Below are 17,908 nucleotides of genomic sequence, written 5' to 3'. Positions count from 1 at the left end.
ATTATCTCAGGATATTGCTTCTGAATGGATTTAGAATTTCACGGCCATAGATATTATACTGTAGCCTTTAATGTAATTTTTAATTACATTAATTACATTCATCTTTAATATATTAAATTGCACCCCATGAATACTTACTGAATGTCCAGGATGTGCTAGGCTGGGAACTAGGCAAATAAAATTGAGTACCTAATACACAATTCTATTAATTGAACACATTTATGTCTCCATTTTCAACCTGTGTATTTAACAACAGTTTTTAAGAGAACAAATTTGATCAAAATTGGAAATAATAACAAAAGAAAAATTCATTTTAATTTGTGGCTCTTGGCAGATAAAATGTTTTCAATGTACATTCTCTTCATTTTAATTCATTTCACTGGAATTTGAAAAGCAGATAGAGGCACACGGTAAATGCCCATAAAAGGAAATCCTTGGCTTAGAGAACAATCTGAAAGCAGGTCAGAAATCCATTACACAAAAATAAATATTTTCAACTAAATATGACTTAGATAATTATTTGTACTTAGAAATTGTGAGGGTGACTTTTAATCTACATGAGTACTGAAGTATCCAGTTCACAGAGTTTACAGATTCATTAGTTAGCTAGATGAACTTTACTTCTAAAAACAAATTCTAACAGAAAATATGGTAAAATGGAAAGGACCCGCTGGAGGGACATTAAACTTAGAGGTGGGGCCAGCCCTCAGATCAATGCTATGTCATAAATTTTATATCTTAATCTTTTCTCTCATCTATGTCCTTCCCTTTCTCTATTTCAATATTACATTCTCTACCCTTACCTGCCTTTTCTTTTTTAAACAAAACCTACGGTAATAAATCTCAATAAACTGGTTTGGATACGATTTATGAAAATTTATATACTACCTTGTTTAAGGACATTTGTTATATACAGAAGACAAAATGAAATATTAAAGGAACAAATATTTAATTAATTTAAGATACTGCCAAAGAAAGATATCTGAGTGGAGCTGACTTAACAAGGAGATTTTCCCATACCCCCATTATCACAAGACATGGATAGATGCCTCTTTGTAAAGTTTAACCTGCTGGCATGAGAGTCTCTAACAGAGGGATTCAGACCTTCCTCCCCTAACTAAATATGCATTTTCCCCTCAAAAATGATCAGGCTTCCTGTCAGCCTTCCTGTTTTTTCCATTATCAATAGTAAAACTCTCTATCATTAGATAGATTATTGCTGGAGGGAAATGATGTGAATAGGCCTGCATGTTGGGGAGAGGACTATGGCAGCAGGTTTGGTACAGGTGAGGAGGTATGGCAATAATGCAAGAAGGCAAAACAGGAAGTTCCTGCAATGGTCAAGATGAATGGTAGTGAGAACTTGAACTAATATAATGAGTAGGAATAATCAAACGAGGGGTGGATTTGAGCAACACTGTAGGATGTTCAAATAATAAAGAGAGAAACAAGAGGGCAAGGGGTCAGCATATCAAAACCAGCACAGATATATCAAAAAAAGAGCTGTAAGTGAACTTTCCTCATATTTCCCACCAAAATACAACTACTTTCCCTATAATTCAAGATTAGTTTCTCAATCATAAATATAAGAATTTCCTGATATTTCCTAAAGCCCAAATTTAATAACCCATTTACTATCGTACTGTGATTTATCCTCTGTGGAGAAATAAAATGCCTTGCAAGATTTACAAAAAATGCCCATCGTCTGGAGGAGTTGTGTCTCAGGCTCTAACCTTCTGCTTTGAAGAACAAAGGCACTGGGCTAGACAATCAGCAAAGCTTCTTCCAGCTCAAACATTCCAGCATAGCACTGGGCAGGGAGTCGGAGGAGCTTAGAGGAAGGAAGTCTCGCCACTGTTCAAAAGTAAAACACAAAACAGCTATGGTCAACACCTATGGCCCACCCTGTCTGAAACATCGATGCCCAGTTAGCTAAGGAAAAACACAGTGTAGCCAGAAAAAAATTGAGACGCAGGCAACTAAAATGAGAACCAGTGAAAAGAACAAGACCATGGGAGAGGACAAAATATTAGGATGTTTGTTGTTAGACAACGGCCATAGGACTGATACCATGAAGAGACAAAGGGTGTAAATTAAACAGGGATTAACTCATGAGAGCAATTTTAAAATATAAAAGGAATGACTGAGGAGATAATTATAATCGCTGATATGTACTAAACTGAGATGGGGAATGAACAGATTTAATCCTCATGAGTTTGATACATCATTAGCAGCAGCAACCTCATTTTTCAGATGAGGAAGCTGAAAGTAAGAAACATTAAGTAACTTGCCCAAGATGCCAAAGCTAATAACTGAGTGAACATGATTCAAATCAGGCAGTCTGAGTCCAGAGCCATAATTTTGTAAGTACATACACTTACAAAATAAATATGTAGAGGTTGCACAAGCCAAAATATGCACAAACTCATATATGTTCATATAAATAAATGGATGATAGACCTGCAGGGAAATTATTTACCCTCTGTTGTTAGTTAGCATTGTAGAGGCTCACTTCCAGAAGAAAATAGATACTGCTATTTGTATAAAAGGGCCAAAATACTAGAGAGACCTCATATTTTTAGTCTCAAGGGAATTTCCAGCAATTTTGCATTTTCATTTTTATGTTTACTGTGATAAAATGGGGCCTTCAAAATCAACATTCCTCTTTAATTCACAAAATCCAAATAACTTTTTGCTTCTGCATTCAAGATCAAAATCAATTTGAATGAACATAAAACTGTATAGCATCTCAACTTTTGAGCTGTCCATCAATCTCTAAAAGCTTCTTGGAAAACATTCACTTATATTTGCCACGGGACATAAAGTTTTTACAAAGTTCTGAATGTAACCTTCATATATAAAAGGTCATATAAAAAATGTTTTAACCATGCTTACAGCTTTCTTCCTGGGCCTTTAAGGTATAAAAGGAAACTTTATGCTTCTTCACTGCAACAATGCTGTCACCCAAGGCCATCTACTATTACCTCATAAATCAATGTCTCAAGATCTGGAATCCCACCTGTTTTTTCTTGTCAGTGGCTCTGAGTTATAGAAGTAGTTTTGGATATAAATGCCTCTATCTCTACTAGCATCCTCAATGCAAAATGAACTTTTTGTTTTTTCCCAAAGATTTTATTTATTTGAGAGAGAGAGAGAGAGAGCACGCACACAAGTGGGCAGAGGGGCAGAGGGAGAGGGAGAAACAGACTCCCTGCTGAGCAGGGAGCCAGGCTCAGGTCATGATCCCAGGGTCTTGGGATCAGGCCCTGAGTCGAAGGCAGACGTTTAACTGATTGAGCCACCCAGGCACCCCAACGATCCTAACTTATGATTCCTAATAAGAGAGGTTCACTTATATTACAGACAATATAATTATGTTCTAACCATGTAAAGGTTTATTAGTAATACTTATTAACAAAGCATTCATTAGGAAAGAAAATCAGTAAGTGATAGACAGTAGGATGAAAACAAACAACAAAGTTATCTAGCAAAAACAGAACAGCATTCATGCTTACCAACACCTAGAGGTCAGCAGCAAACTATTTTAATGGAAAGGAAGACCTTCAAAAGAATACTGGAAAAAAGTGAATATTGAACAACTCTCCCTCAAATTAAATTTTTATACTTTGGTTCTCAAACTCAAGAAACCTCTATCTGAAAATTTAAATTTCTGTGTCTTGGTTAACAATGGCAGCAGCAAATATCACCTACAGAGTATTATAGTAACCCCAACAAGCTTGGTTGTCATTTCCATGGAAACAGTCCAAATTAAGAAAACCTAACAGTAAAACATAATGTATTTTAAAAAACAAAACACTTTGTTTTTCCCTTCAGTTAACTAACATGGCATATAACAGGTACATAAATTAAGCACTAGAAAGTTCAGGATGCATTCAACAAACATTTGCTAGTTATATGCTGCGTGCCAGGCACTGTGCTAGGGGAGAGGGTTACTGTGGAGAGATAAACAGACAGTCCTTGCCCTCACAGATCTTAATCTAGTACAAAGGTCTCAATTAGCCAGCGACACAAATATACATAAAACAATAAAAATACATGATATATCTTTAGAAGAGCCTAACAAGGAAGTTCAAAGTAAAGCTTCCCTGAGAATGTGACATTTTAGCTGATATTTGAGGAAGGTCAACTGAAAAGTCCTCAGAGAGCATGAGGAAAAGCTGGGAAGACTGCAGGGGTGCGAGCAGTTCACAAGGCGCTAGGGACAATGTTAAGGATTTATATGTTTGTTCTATAAACAAAGAGAAAATATTGAAGGGTTCTAAGGACAATGACGAGATGAGATCTGTAATTTCAAAAACTTATTCTGGATATATCGTGAAACAAGAATTAAGGGGAAGTTTGAAAGAATGGAGGGAGTCCAGTTAAAAAACCATGAGAGTAGTCTGAGAGAAAAAAAAGAACTTGAATTAAGACGCTAGCGATATAGAGAGAGGATGATTATCAGGAGGCAGATAAGGACTGAAGAGACTCCCACATTATATTATACCTACAAGATAAGGAGCCACAAAAGGAAAACTATCTGGGAGGAGGTCGCATCCTTCATAGAATGATAAAACAAAACACATACCTGGTTGTTTCAAAGACACCATAACAGACTCAAAATCAAACCCAAGATCATTTCCACCAAAATTTGGTCCTCCACTGGAGAATGGGCTCACTAGCACTCACCATATAGGCACGTAAGCCAGAAACTCAGAAGTAACCTTTGATATTACCCTCTCCCTTACCTCCCACACCTAACCCTGTATAAAGTCCTACCAATTATACTCTGCATAATTCTGCTCTGACTTCACTCTCCAACTTTTACTTCTTCCACAGTCCTCAGTGATTTCACTTCTCTATTCCACAGATTCTCTATTTGTTCCTTTAAAGTGTCATGCCCTGTTTTGACTCAAGGCCTTTGTAAATGTTCCATCTGCCTGTAATATGTAATACTGTAATACTCCTTCTCACTATCCTCTCCTAGATAACTCCTTGTTTTTTAAAATGTGGTGTCTAAAAAAAAAAAAATGTTCCATATGGCACTCAAGACTAAGACAGATCCCCTATTACCTGGTCTTAAACACCCTTGTGTTTCCCTCTTAGTACTTATCACAGCAATTATTTATCTGTATGATTATTTAATACGTCTCCCCCACCAGAATGGAAGCTCTGTGAGTGCTGGGCTCGTGCTCTGTTCAGCATTACAGCCTTAGCACCAAACACACCACCTAGCACACAGGAGAAGATATTTTTTAAATCTGTCATTAATTCAAAATTACTGATAAATTACCCAGGATATATAAAGGAGAGAAAGAATTTAGGCTAGGTTTACATATCTGTATGAGAATGGAAAGTGTATTTAACAGGAGTAAGATAGTCTTTTCCCTCAAAGAACTTCCAATCTAACCAGCAGACAACCATTATACAAGCAAAATACACATACATAGAGACATAGAGGCCTAAATGGAAGATCATACACTAAGTAAAGAAGCCCCTAAGCAACACTACTTATAGATACAAACTAAATGAGCGTCTCTGTAAGATTCTTCCAGTTGCAAGTGATAGAAAATCTGACTGAAACTGGCATAAATAAAAAAACAAAAACAAACAAACAAAAAAACAAGTCAGGTGACTGGACTTAGGACTCTCTCTCACTCGCTTCCTCTGGACACACAGGCTGTATGAACCTGAAGTTGGGAAACTTTTTACCACTCCTTTCCTCTTCCCCATCAGTTAAAGAAAAAACAAAAAGGCATTATATAAACAACATGCAATAAACTCCCAGAGAAACCACACAACTTATAATAATCTATCTAAAGACATTGCCACTCAGTCCCACTTTTTTCTTTTCTTTCTTTTTGTGAGGTGGGGAGGGGCAAAGGGAGAAAGAGAATCCAGAGGAGGCTCCATGACGCAGATCTCAATCCTACAACCCTGAGATCATGACCAACCCAAAACCAAGAGTTGGAATCTTAACCAACTGAACCACCCAGGCGCCCCCCACTCTTTAAAAAAAAAAAAAAAAGGAAAACTCTGACAACAAGCCCAAAGAAAGACAATTGTATTAATGAGCTAAAATTACTTCTCTATACTCTGACTCCTCAAATAAGGCTATGATTTAGTATAATTAAAAATATAGAATAAATATCACGGAAGCAAAGAGAAATAAAGTTTATATAACAAATCATGCATGAAAAAACAGGCCATAAATAGTTCCACTATCAATTAATATTTTTCCAACAATTTACTATGAAAGTTTTCTAAGCTTAACATTTTTTACAGTGAATGCCTATATCTTGCAAGTCTACCATTAACATTTTATACATTTGCTTTATCTCATATCTACCCATCCTTCCCTCCATCTTATTTTCAGGTACTTCAAAGTATAATGCAGAAGTCAGTACACTTCTCTCTAAATATTACAGCATAGATTATCATTAACTGAAGTTTGATATTTGTTGATATTTTTGAGGTAAAATTATTATTTGTGCATTGTTTGAAGTGTATATTCACTGAGTTTCTGACAATTGCATACATCTACATAACACAAACCTCTATTAAGATATGGGACATAATCATCACCCCAGAAAGTTCCTTCATATCCCTTCCCAACCACTGCCCTGATTTTTTTACAATAGATTAGTTTTGCTTTTTATAGAATATCATATAAATGGAAACACAGAGTATGTACTCTATTGTGTAAGACTTCTTTTACACAGCACCCAAGTTGTGGTATGTATTTAGCAGTCTGTTTCTTCTCATCCCTCAGCAGTATCCCACTTTATCATGCTGCTTATTGGTGGACAACTGGGCTGTTTCCAGCTTTTGGTGATTATAAATAAAAGCTTCTATGAATATTCTTGTACAAATCTATGAGCATATGTTTGGGTAAATACCTGAGAGTGGAAGGCTTGGGACCCAAGACAGGTATATGCTTGGTTTTATTTAAACACACAGAGGGGTGCCTGGGTGGCTCAGTTGGTTGAGCGTCCAACTCTTGACTTTGGCTCAGGGCATGATCTCCTGGTAATGGGATGGACCCCAGTGTCAGGCTCTGTGCTCAGCATGGAGTCTGCTTCAGATTTTCTCTCCTTCTTGCCCACTCACTCTCTCAAATAAATAAATTAAATATTAAGAAAAAATAAAATAAACACACACACACACACACAAACTGCCAGATCTTTCCCAAAGTGATCGTACCATTTTAGGCTCCCACCAAGAATATACGAGTGGTTGCTCCATATCCTTGCCAACATTTGATATTGTCAGCCATTTTAGTGTTAGCCATTGTGTCGTATGTGATTAGTTAACACTTTACTTTTGAGTTGCAATGATTTGAGACTATAATAGCACAAGAATAACTGAGAGGTTACATAAAATATAGGACAATATTAAGAAAAATTACAATATTATAAATTTTATATAGAACTTTTACATAAACCTTTTTCTACTTTCTAGAAGTCACATGATTGAAAGTATACTTTCTTCTATAAATTTTAATTTAATTTTAATGTATTTTTTATTCTAATTCTAGTAGTTAACATACAGTGTTATATTAGCTTTAGGTGTACAATATGATTCAATTCTATACATTACTCAATGCTCATTGTGATACTGTACTCTTAATTCCCTTCACCTATTTCACTCATTCCTCTACCTTTAGTAACCATGAGTTTGTTCTCTATATTTAAGAGTTAATTTTTTACTTTCTCTTTTTTTTTGTTTTGTTTCTTAAATTCCGCATGAATGAAATTATATATTTGTCTTCCTCTGATTGACATATTCCACTTAGCATTATACCCTCTAGATCCATCCATGCTGTTGCAAATTACAAGATTTTGTTCTTTTTCATGGATGAGTAATATTCCATCACACACACACACACACACACAATCTTCTTTATCCATTTACCTATTGATGGACGCTTGGGCTGCTTCCATTAATTTGGCCATTGTAAATAATGCTGCAATAAACATGGGGGTCTATAGATCTTTTCAAATTAGTGTTTTTGAATTCTTTGGGTAAATACTCACTAGAAAATACACTTCCATTTAGTTGTCTTAGGAAACAATTATGCTGTCATATATTAGCACTTTTACTTAGGAAACTGGAGTCAAAATACTAACTTTTCTTTCTGCTCATCTCCTACTACTTAATAACTTCAACAATTCATGGCTCACCTAACAAGCCATAATTCAGGATTAATAATATGAATTGAAACACGTTTGTTAAACAGAATATTGCCCAAGTCTTCCTTTAAAACATAACTCCTGTTTTCTATTACTAAAAGAATGTCTTCACCTTTCCCAACATAATTCCATTTTGGAATTGTAGTTAATGTCTTTCAATTAAGTTCTAGGGGGACAAGAATAGCATCTGATGCCAACCCTTTAAAATAAAAACAGGGCACCTGGGTGGCTCAGTTGGTTAAGCGACTGCCTTCGGCTCAGGTCATGATCCTGGAGTCCCTGGATCGAGTCCCGCATCAGGCTCCCTGCTCGGCAGGGAGTCTGCTTCTCCCTCTGACCCTCCCCCCTCTCATGTGCTCTCTCTCATTCTCTCTCTCTCAAATAAATAAATAAAATCTTTAAAAAAAAAATTAAATAAATAAAATAAAATAAAAACAAATACACACCTTGGTACAATTGCATATTCTGAATTACCTTGTAAAAAGAGCATGACTATCCTAGAAGCAAGAGCACATCATTACTTGGATATATTATGACCATTTCCCATAGGATATGCCTATGTACGTGACGCCATTATAGAACTCAGTATATGATTATCCCAGTTAGTAAACTGCCATCCATCTGCCGATGACAAAGAAATACTAACAACAGCGGCTTGTGGAATCCACCAGCAATGCTTGAACAGGTGACCAGCTTCAGAAATGGCGAGATTGCTCTTTTTATGCATTTGTTCCTGCACGTATATACCAAGCAGCAGCCAGAGCCTACACAGCTATTTTTTTATTTTCCTTCTACACAAATGCCAGCAATGGGGCACAAAGTTTTAAGAAATGCTTCCTGACTAGCCTAATGTCACTACACCATACAGTGGCAAATAAGCTTTTGTTCAGTGAAAGAAAATGACAACTCAAATATCCTTCCACCAGAAACTAGATGTCCAATTGCAATTTTAATACACACATATCTTATTAGTACCACTCTGCAAAGCACAGATTTGTTTCTCTTACGTTTTCTGAAATGTTTTCCTTACTAAAAAAATACATAATATAAAAAGAAAAAGCACAGAGTTAACCACTTTTGGCATGCTATGCTACCGGACAGGCAAGGAGAGCAAGCCCGGCCAGGGGAGCCGTACACGGGGCAAAGTCAACTGCACACACAGTGCAAATGCTCTTCAGCTAATGACTACTCTATAGGGCCACCCAAAACTGAATGTGTTCTGCAAAATGAATTGTTTTCTCAACTTTGGTCTCTCTTGCTGCTTTTTATTTCAACAGTCATCATCCGTATGACTACCAAAGGTATGCATATAATAGTGCTGAAAATGAAGGATAAGTATCTCCCTAACTTTAAGTGAAACCTTTACTATATAGGCTGAGGCACTTTCAAGGAAACAGTGGGTAAAGAATAAGAAACAAGTGAGTAAGGAGGAATTAGGGGACGTCTTTGGAGACTGTGAAAAATTATCATCAATCTCACCATAAGTTTCACTGCAGATTAGGAAAACTGCCCAACAATAATAAATGGGGACAAGAACAAACAGGTATATACCTGGTAGAAGAAATTACACATCATATTTTTCTTACTCTTGCTTGTCTATTTTCCAGATTTTCTATGAATATCTATTATCTAGTGTTCTACCATTTAAGTATTTTAATAATATTAAAGTAAAAAAACTCTATTATTCCACAAATAAAACTTTTTAAAAAAAAGAAAGCCTAACACTCCAAGGGTCACTATGAAGAACATTAAGCTATGAAAATGTGACTCTTTTTTGTAGTAACCTATTTCTTATGCTTGCACCTAAACTGCCATTTTTTAAATCAAATTTTAATGCGGAGGTTGGGGGGGGGGCAATTCCTTGTCCAAAAACACCATACAGAATAAATACACAAACCGTGCAGGTAAACATCTCACTAAGTATCGTTATGAGAAAGATTTGATAAAACAAGATAAAATCAGAGTCCTTTTACTGATAGCTCATTACAAAAGTCAAGGTAAATACACTTTTTAGGTGCCAATCTCGGAAAAGAAGCAATTACTATCTCCCAAAAAAACAAAAGTCCAGGACCAGATGGTATCACTGGTACATTCTTCTGAACATTCGAAGAAAAGTTAATACCAATCTCAACTCTTCCAAAAAACAGAAGAGGATGGAACACTTCCAAACTCATTTTATGAGGCCAGTATTACCCTGATAGCAAAACCAGACAAGGACACCACAAGAAAAGAAAATTAGAGGACAATATCCCCAATAAACATAGATGCAAAAATCCTCAGCAAAATATCAGCAAACCAAATTAAACAACACATTAAAAAAATTATACATCATGTTCAAAGGGGATTTATTCCAGGTATGTTAGGATGGCTCAACTCTACAAATCAATCAATGTGATAGATCATTTAAATAAAATGAAGGGTAAAAATCACCTGATCATCTCAACAGATTCAGAAAACGCACGTGACAAAATTCAATATCCATTTATGATAAAAACCTTCAACAAAGGGAATATAGAAAGAATGCACCTCACCATAATAAAGGCCATACATGACAAGTCCACAGCTAACATCACACTCAGCAATGAAAAGCTGTAAGCTTTTTCCTCTAAAATCAGAAACAAAACAAAGATGCCCATTCTCGCCACTTTTATCCAACACAGTATTGAAATCCTGGCGAAAGCAGTTAGGCAAGGAAAAAAAAAAAGCCCCCAAATTGAAGTGAAGAAGTAAAAACTGTCACTAAATGCAGATGACATGATATTTTATATATAAAACCTTAAAGACTTCACCAGGAAACTGTCAGAATAAGCAAAATCAATAAAGTGACAGGATATAAAATCAATGACAAAAACCTGTTTTGTTTCTATATACTAATAATGAACTATCAAGGAGACATTAAGAAAACAATCCCATTTATAATTGTATCAGAAAAAATAAAATATCTAGGAATAAATTAAACTAAGGAGATGAAAGCCCAGATACAACTAAAACTGTAAGAAACTGATGAAACAAACACACAAATAAATGAAAAAATATTCAATGCTTATAGATTAGAAGAATATTGTTAAAATGGCCATACCACCCAAAGTGACATACAGATTCAATGTAATCCCTATTGAAATTCCAATGCCATTTTTTCATAGAAATAGAACAAACAATCCTAAAATTTGTAACCACAAAAAATCCTGAATAGCCACAGCAATCTTGAGAAAGGAAAAAGCTGGAGGAATCGCACTTCCTGATTTTAAACGATATTACAAGGCTACAGTAATCAAAACAGTATGGTACTAGCTTAAAAACAGACAGGTAGATGAATGGAACAATATAGGGGGCCCAGAAATAAACCCACGCATATATGGCCAATTACTTAACGACAAATGAGCCAAGTATATACAACAGGGAAAGGACAGTCTCTTCAGTAAGTGCTGTCGGCTAATAAGACAGCCAAATGCGAAAGAATGCAGATGAACCACTGTCTTACAGCATACACAAAAATTAACTCAAAATGAATTAAAGACTGGAACATTAGATCTGAAATTCTACAACTCTTAGAAGAAAACATAGGTGGTAAGCTCCCTGACATTTGTCTTGGTGATGATTTTTTGGATCTGACACCAAAAGTAATGGTAACAAAAGCAAAAATAAACAAGTGGGACTATATCAAACTAAAAAGCTTCTGCACAGCAAAGGAAACCACCAACAGAATGAAAACATAACCTATGGAATGGGGAAAAAATCTTTGTAAATCATGTATCTGATAAGCAGTTAATAACTAAAATTATATAAAGAACTCCTAACAACTCAATAGCAAAAAAACCAAACAATCCAATTTAAAAATGGGCAGAAGATCTGAATAGAAATTTTTCCAAAGATGACATATAGATGGCCACAGACACATGAAAAGATGCTCAACATCACTAATCATCAGGGAAATGCAAATAAAAAACACAATGAGATACTACTTTACACCTGTTGGAATGGCTAATATCAAAAAGATAAAAAATAGCAAGTACTGGCAAGAATGTGGAGAAAAGGGAACCCTTGTGCACGGTTGGTGGCAATGTATACTGGTGCAGCCACCGTGGAACAATATGGAGGTTCCTCAAAAAATTAAAAATAGGAATACCATATGATACAGCAATTCTACCTCTGGGTATTTTTTTTTTTTTTTTTAGATTTTATTTATTTATTTGACAGCGAGAGAGGGAACACAAGCAGAGGGAGTGGGAGAGGGAGAAGCAGGCTTCCCGCTGAGCAGGGAGCCCGATGCGGGGCTTGATCCCAGGACTCTGGGATCATGACCTGAGCCAAAGGCAGACGCTTAACGACTGAGCCACCCAGGGGTCCCTACTAACACTAATTTGAAACTATATATGCACCCCATGTTCACTGCAGTATTATTTATGATAGTCAAGGTATGGAAATAATCTAAGTATCCACTTAAGGATGAAGGGATAAAGAAAATGTGTGGGCACGTGTGCGCGCACACACACACACACAGGAATACTATTCAGCCATAAAAAAGAATGAAATCTTGCCATTTGCAACAACATGGATGGACCCTGAGAGTATTATGCTAAGTGAAATAAATCAAAAACAAATACTGTATGATCTCACTTATAAGTCAGCAATCAACTTTTCTCTTTCAGGTTTTAGAATTAAAACCACAATTTCTGTAAAATCATTCAACTGCATTATAGCAAAACAATCCCGCTTAGTTTCTTTTGAAAAATCATCTCATTATGAGTCCTAGAATAGGCCTATGACCTTTTTACACTTGAACTACCTCTTCTTTGGTCAACTATATGGTTGAAACAAAAATGATCTATGAAATACTCCACCAAAAAGGAAAAAACAATTAGGGCTCTATCAGAACTCTATCTTTTCAGAGAAACAACTTAGTAAAGAGTAATGGCTTTTAGATCAAATAAGTATGATTTCCAATCACAGGTAACCCCTTAACCTTGTCCAAATCATATATTAGCTATGAAACTTTCTGAACTCCAGTTCCTTCAATGCAAAGTGGTGACCTCATGGGATTACTGTCACACTTAACAGCTGAATGAAAATTTAAAGCTCCCAGCAGAGTGACAGCTAGAGTAGTCACTCAGATGGCAGTTATTATAATGATTAATATTGGCAGTTCTACTATTCTGCCCATTATGTTTCACAGCCAAAGGGAAGGCAGTTTAACAGTGAAAAAATTAAAGCCTCTAGGGTGATACACTTAAACTACTGAAAACAATTTACTTTTTTGTCCCTCCAGATCAATATCATATTCTAATTGGACTCAAGGAAAAGACCACCTTTCCCCTTCCCCTTTTTAGAATAAAATGGATGCACTCAACACTTCTCAAAATGAAAGCTATCCTAAGAGTGCCCACTACAAACATGAATACAGTAAAGGTACAACCTGCAGAATTGATCAACACTGTAAAATGCACCAAGACATTTCTGGTGCATTAGCAAGAAGATTTGTTAAACAATTATTAATTCAGCGTAATTTGTACTACAATATTCCCTAATAACCAAGCTTTTTAGCAAAATTTAAAATGAACTAAATAGATATTCTTCCATGGTTGTACTGTATTTGCTAGATCAAAGGAACCTAGTAAAAAAGTTATCATCAAGATGACTAAATTTTTATTATGTTTAGCTACCCCTTTAAAAAAGCATAAACAACAGAGTCATGATTTATAATTTTAAAAAAAGGTCAGATAATCCTTTTTTCTATAATTGTAACCAGCTGAGGAAACCCCTGCAGGGTAATACGTGTTCTTCAAGAGATAAACCTTTTTTTAAGGTAATACAATTCAGGTGAGATCAGCAAACAAATCAAAAACTGAATTTCAAAAAGAATAAATTAAAACAAATTCTGAGCTAATTTAAATCAAGATACAGAACAGTATGTATGTATTTATTATTATTTTTAATCCGAGGGGCTTGAACTCAGGACCCTGAGATTGAGACCTGAGCTGAAATCAAGAGTCAGACACTTAACTAAGTCACCCAAGCACCCCAAAAACAGTATGTGTTTAAAAACATCTGTCCATTATAGATCCACACATGAACTTTTATGCACAAAATATGTCTAGAGGAATATACTACTACTAACTACTACTACTAACAATAGTCCACTCTGAAGGAACTGAGTGGCTGGGACACAGGAGTGGGAGTGAGGCTTGTTTTTCATAAAATATCTATTTGTGCAGATTGACTTTTTCTTAAAGTTCATTTATTTATTTTTCAGTGATCTTTACACCCAGTGTAGAGCTCAAACTCATGACCCGAGATCAAGAGTCGCATGCTCTTCCAACTGAGCCAGCCAGGTGCCCCTGGGCAGATTGACTTATATGTGTATGGAAGTATACCATGGCAGGAGCATGTACGAAAGGAAATAAAGTAGAACACAGCCAAGCTTGGCTATGATTATACATGACTAAAATTAAAAAGCAAAGTAAGCCAACAAGACATGGTCATCGAAAAGCACAATATTATGAAGCACTAAAAATGAAGTGTTGTGCCCAAGTGTTGTGCTTTTTCTTCATTGTCTCATCTCTTTGTTTCACAAATAAGTAAAACACAAGCCTAAATATTAAGAATTGTATTTATCGGCAAAGTGAGTGCATACCATAAAGATGGGAGAAATGCAGTTACCACATAATAAAAATAGTAAGAATTTTGTTGCAAGACACGTACACAGTTTATACCTATTCTATTCAAACTCATTGAAATGTCCCGTGTTGTAACACACTTCCAAGAATCAAGTTAACATACAACTGTAATAACACCCACAAAGATAGGCACATTTGTGTTTTCTTGTATTCACTTCCACTACTGCTGCTTAAGGGAAATCTGCCGTTGCATTCTTTGTTTCTAAAAATGTACCACAATGTCAACTGATGAGTCATGAGTCACACTCCAAATTCTTATGTACCAAAGAAAGCAGGGCACAAGTCTTACACATCAACTGTAGAGATGTTTAACCAGCTAAGTTACAAGTCAAGAGTTCTTTATAAGATGACACAGATCATAGTTTTTTGAAGAAATATGAGAAACCTGACAATAAAACTGCGAATTCCGTTAAGGACTGATAAAATCATTTGCCCTTGTTCCCTCCTAATAATTGGTAGGGTTTGTTTTTGTTAACTCAGAACATACGAATAGTAAGTACTGCTGAGATACTGACAGGTACAAACTCAACAAACTCTCAGCTTCATGAAAAGACAAATTATCTGAGAAATGACTTGCCAGATGCCTTGCTTCTCCTCTAAATTCCTTCCTACTTTTGCTGTTTAGCAATTTCACTGAGTAAGAAACCTCCAGGGAAGGATAAGGCAAAGGGCAGGAACCAGAGATGCCACTATTTGTTTCTCTTTGGCAGTATTAATTAAAAGTTCTCCTGGTTGGGCGCCTGGGTGGCTCAGTTGGTTAAGCAACTGCCTTCGGCTCAGGTCATGATCCTGGAGTCCCGGGATCGAGTCCCGCATCGGGCTCCCTGCTCGGCAGGGAGTCTGCTTCTCCCTCTGACCCTCCTCCCTCTCATGCTCTCTGTCTCTCATTCTCTCTCTCTCAAATAAATAAATAAAATCTTTTAAAAAAATAAAATAAAAAATAAAAGTTCTCCTGGTGAAGAAGACAGACTAATGGCTGAAAGGAAATGTGAGGACCAGCTGTAGACTTTAGTCACCAGTATAACAGACTATTAAGATCTGACCGCATCATCTTATTTTCTTCCTGGCATGTCATTATCCTTTTCATTAATCTGCTTACCTGTTTATTGTTTCTCTCTCCTCCCCGCCCCCACAGCATGTAACCTCCTTAAGAACAGGGATCCCACTTGTCTTGTTCACTGCTATATTGTTGCCATCTAGAACAGCCTGGCACATAACAGGTATTCAATAAAGAGCCAGCGTTGGGGTGGGGGGGGATACATAATCATTACTTAACTATCTCAGGCCCTGCACAATCACAAATACACTGAAATTATTTTTCACTGGAGACTATTCTTTACCTATAATGTATAATAATAATTCCACTACTGCCTTGCCACAAGATTCTATGCCTAAGTTTTACTATTTAAATATCATATTTGGATCTTGCTCTTGCCATGTGCTGTTGTTGGAGGACCCTCCCTGCTTCAGATTTACCCACAGCATGAATCAAGAAAAGTTAGCCAAACTTCAGGCTCAGGTCCGGATAGGGGACAAGGGTACAGCTCGCAGAAAGAAGAAGGTGGTACATAGAACAGCTACAGCTGATGACAAAAAACTTCAGAGTTCTCAAAAAAACTGGCTGTGAATAATATAGCTGGTATTGAAGAGGTGAACATGATTAAAGATGATGGGACAGTTATTCATTTCAACAACATTTCAACAAAGTCCAAGCTTCCCTTTCTGCTAACACCTTTGCACTTACTGGTTATGCAGAAGCCAAACCAATCACAGAAATGCTTCCTGGAATATTAAGTCAGCTTGGTGCTGACAGCTTAACAAGTTTTAGGAAGTTAGCTGTACAGTTCCCTCGGTAAGTGTTGCATAGCAAAGCACCAAAACCAGAAGACACTGATGAAGAGGATGATGATGTTCCAGATCTCGTAGAAAATTTTGATGGGGCATCAAAGAATGAAGCTAACTAAAATTTTTTCTGGAGTTTGGAAGCTGGCATGGACTAGATTTAACAAATCAGCTATGTGGTTCCAAACTTTTACAGACATGGAGAACATCAACTGTTACTAGTTCAGTAATATAAATATTTTGTATATTAATAATGCTGTTTGTTCAGCATTTTTTGGTCATTTGATTTTGCATTTTGCACTTCCTCCCAGGATCTATTCTTTTGGTCAAAATATGACGTATCGGTGCAGTTTGAGGATGTTTTGGTGTTTGATTCTCAGTTTTCTGTTTTGTTTTTTTGTTGGGGTATTTTTGGTGTGTGTATGTTTATGTATGTGTGTGGGTATGTGTGTATACAGTGGAGAGCAAATTGGAAAACAGTTCTATTATCCTCCTTCTTCCCCCAGTAGAAAATAAAACAAATCTTTACATTTGGAAAAAATAAAATAAATATCATATCTGTCTCAAAATATAATAATTGTGATAAAACTATTACCTGACTAGTCTCAATTTCTGAGAACAAGAACTTTTATAATTCACTTTCATATCCCAAATATGTAGAATGGTACACAAGTACAGATATTCAAATACGTGAACAAATGAGTTTAAAAGAATTTTAACTGGGGCGCCTGGGTGGCTCAGTCGTTAAGCGTCTGCCTACGGCTCAGGTCATGATCCCAGGGTCCTGGGATCGAGCCCCGCATCGGGCTCCCCCGCTCGGCAGGAAGCCTGCTTCTCCCTCTCCCACTCCCCCTGCTTGTGTTCCTGCTCTCGCTATCTCTGTCTCTGTCAAATAAATAAATAAAATCTGTAAAAAAAAAAAAAAAAAAAAAAAGAATTTTAACTGGTGGCATTATTAGCCATTTTCTATTTTCTTTGCATAGTTTAGGATTTCCTAAATTTTCTACACCTAGCATTCCTGTAATTAAAAAAAATACAGTGTTAGAAGAAAAAAGGAAACCACTGTACCCTTATGCCCCAATGTTCTTGATAATGTATGCAACAAGGCAAATCAAACAGATTTACTGTTTGCTTCCTAAGAGTTATCAGATAGAAAAATATTCTTTAAAAAAGAAATACTGCGATATTAAAAATGAATTT

At 36.2% G+C, this 17,908-nt stretch overlaps 1 protein-coding gene and 1 pseudogene across 3 annotated transcripts in view; one reads left to right on the top strand and one right to left on the bottom strand.

Annotated features, from left to right (window-relative positions):
• Positions 1–17,908, bottom strand: part of LNX2 (ligand of numb-protein X 2) — a 79,570-nt gene that overhangs the window by 50,897 nt on the left and 10,765 nt on the right. The window lies entirely within an intron of this gene.
• LOC118009558 lies at positions 16,350–16,870 on the top strand (annotated as a pseudogene).

The sequence above is a fragment of the Mirounga leonina genome, unplaced genomic scaffold (assembly GCF_011800145.1).
Source record: "Mirounga leonina isolate KUSES-001 unplaced genomic scaffold, KU_Mleo_1.0 Mir_127, whole genome shotgun sequence".
NCBI lineage: Eukaryota > Metazoa > Chordata > Mammalia > Carnivora > Phocidae > Mirounga > Mirounga leonina.
This window is presented reverse-complemented; position numbering and strand designations above follow the sequence as displayed.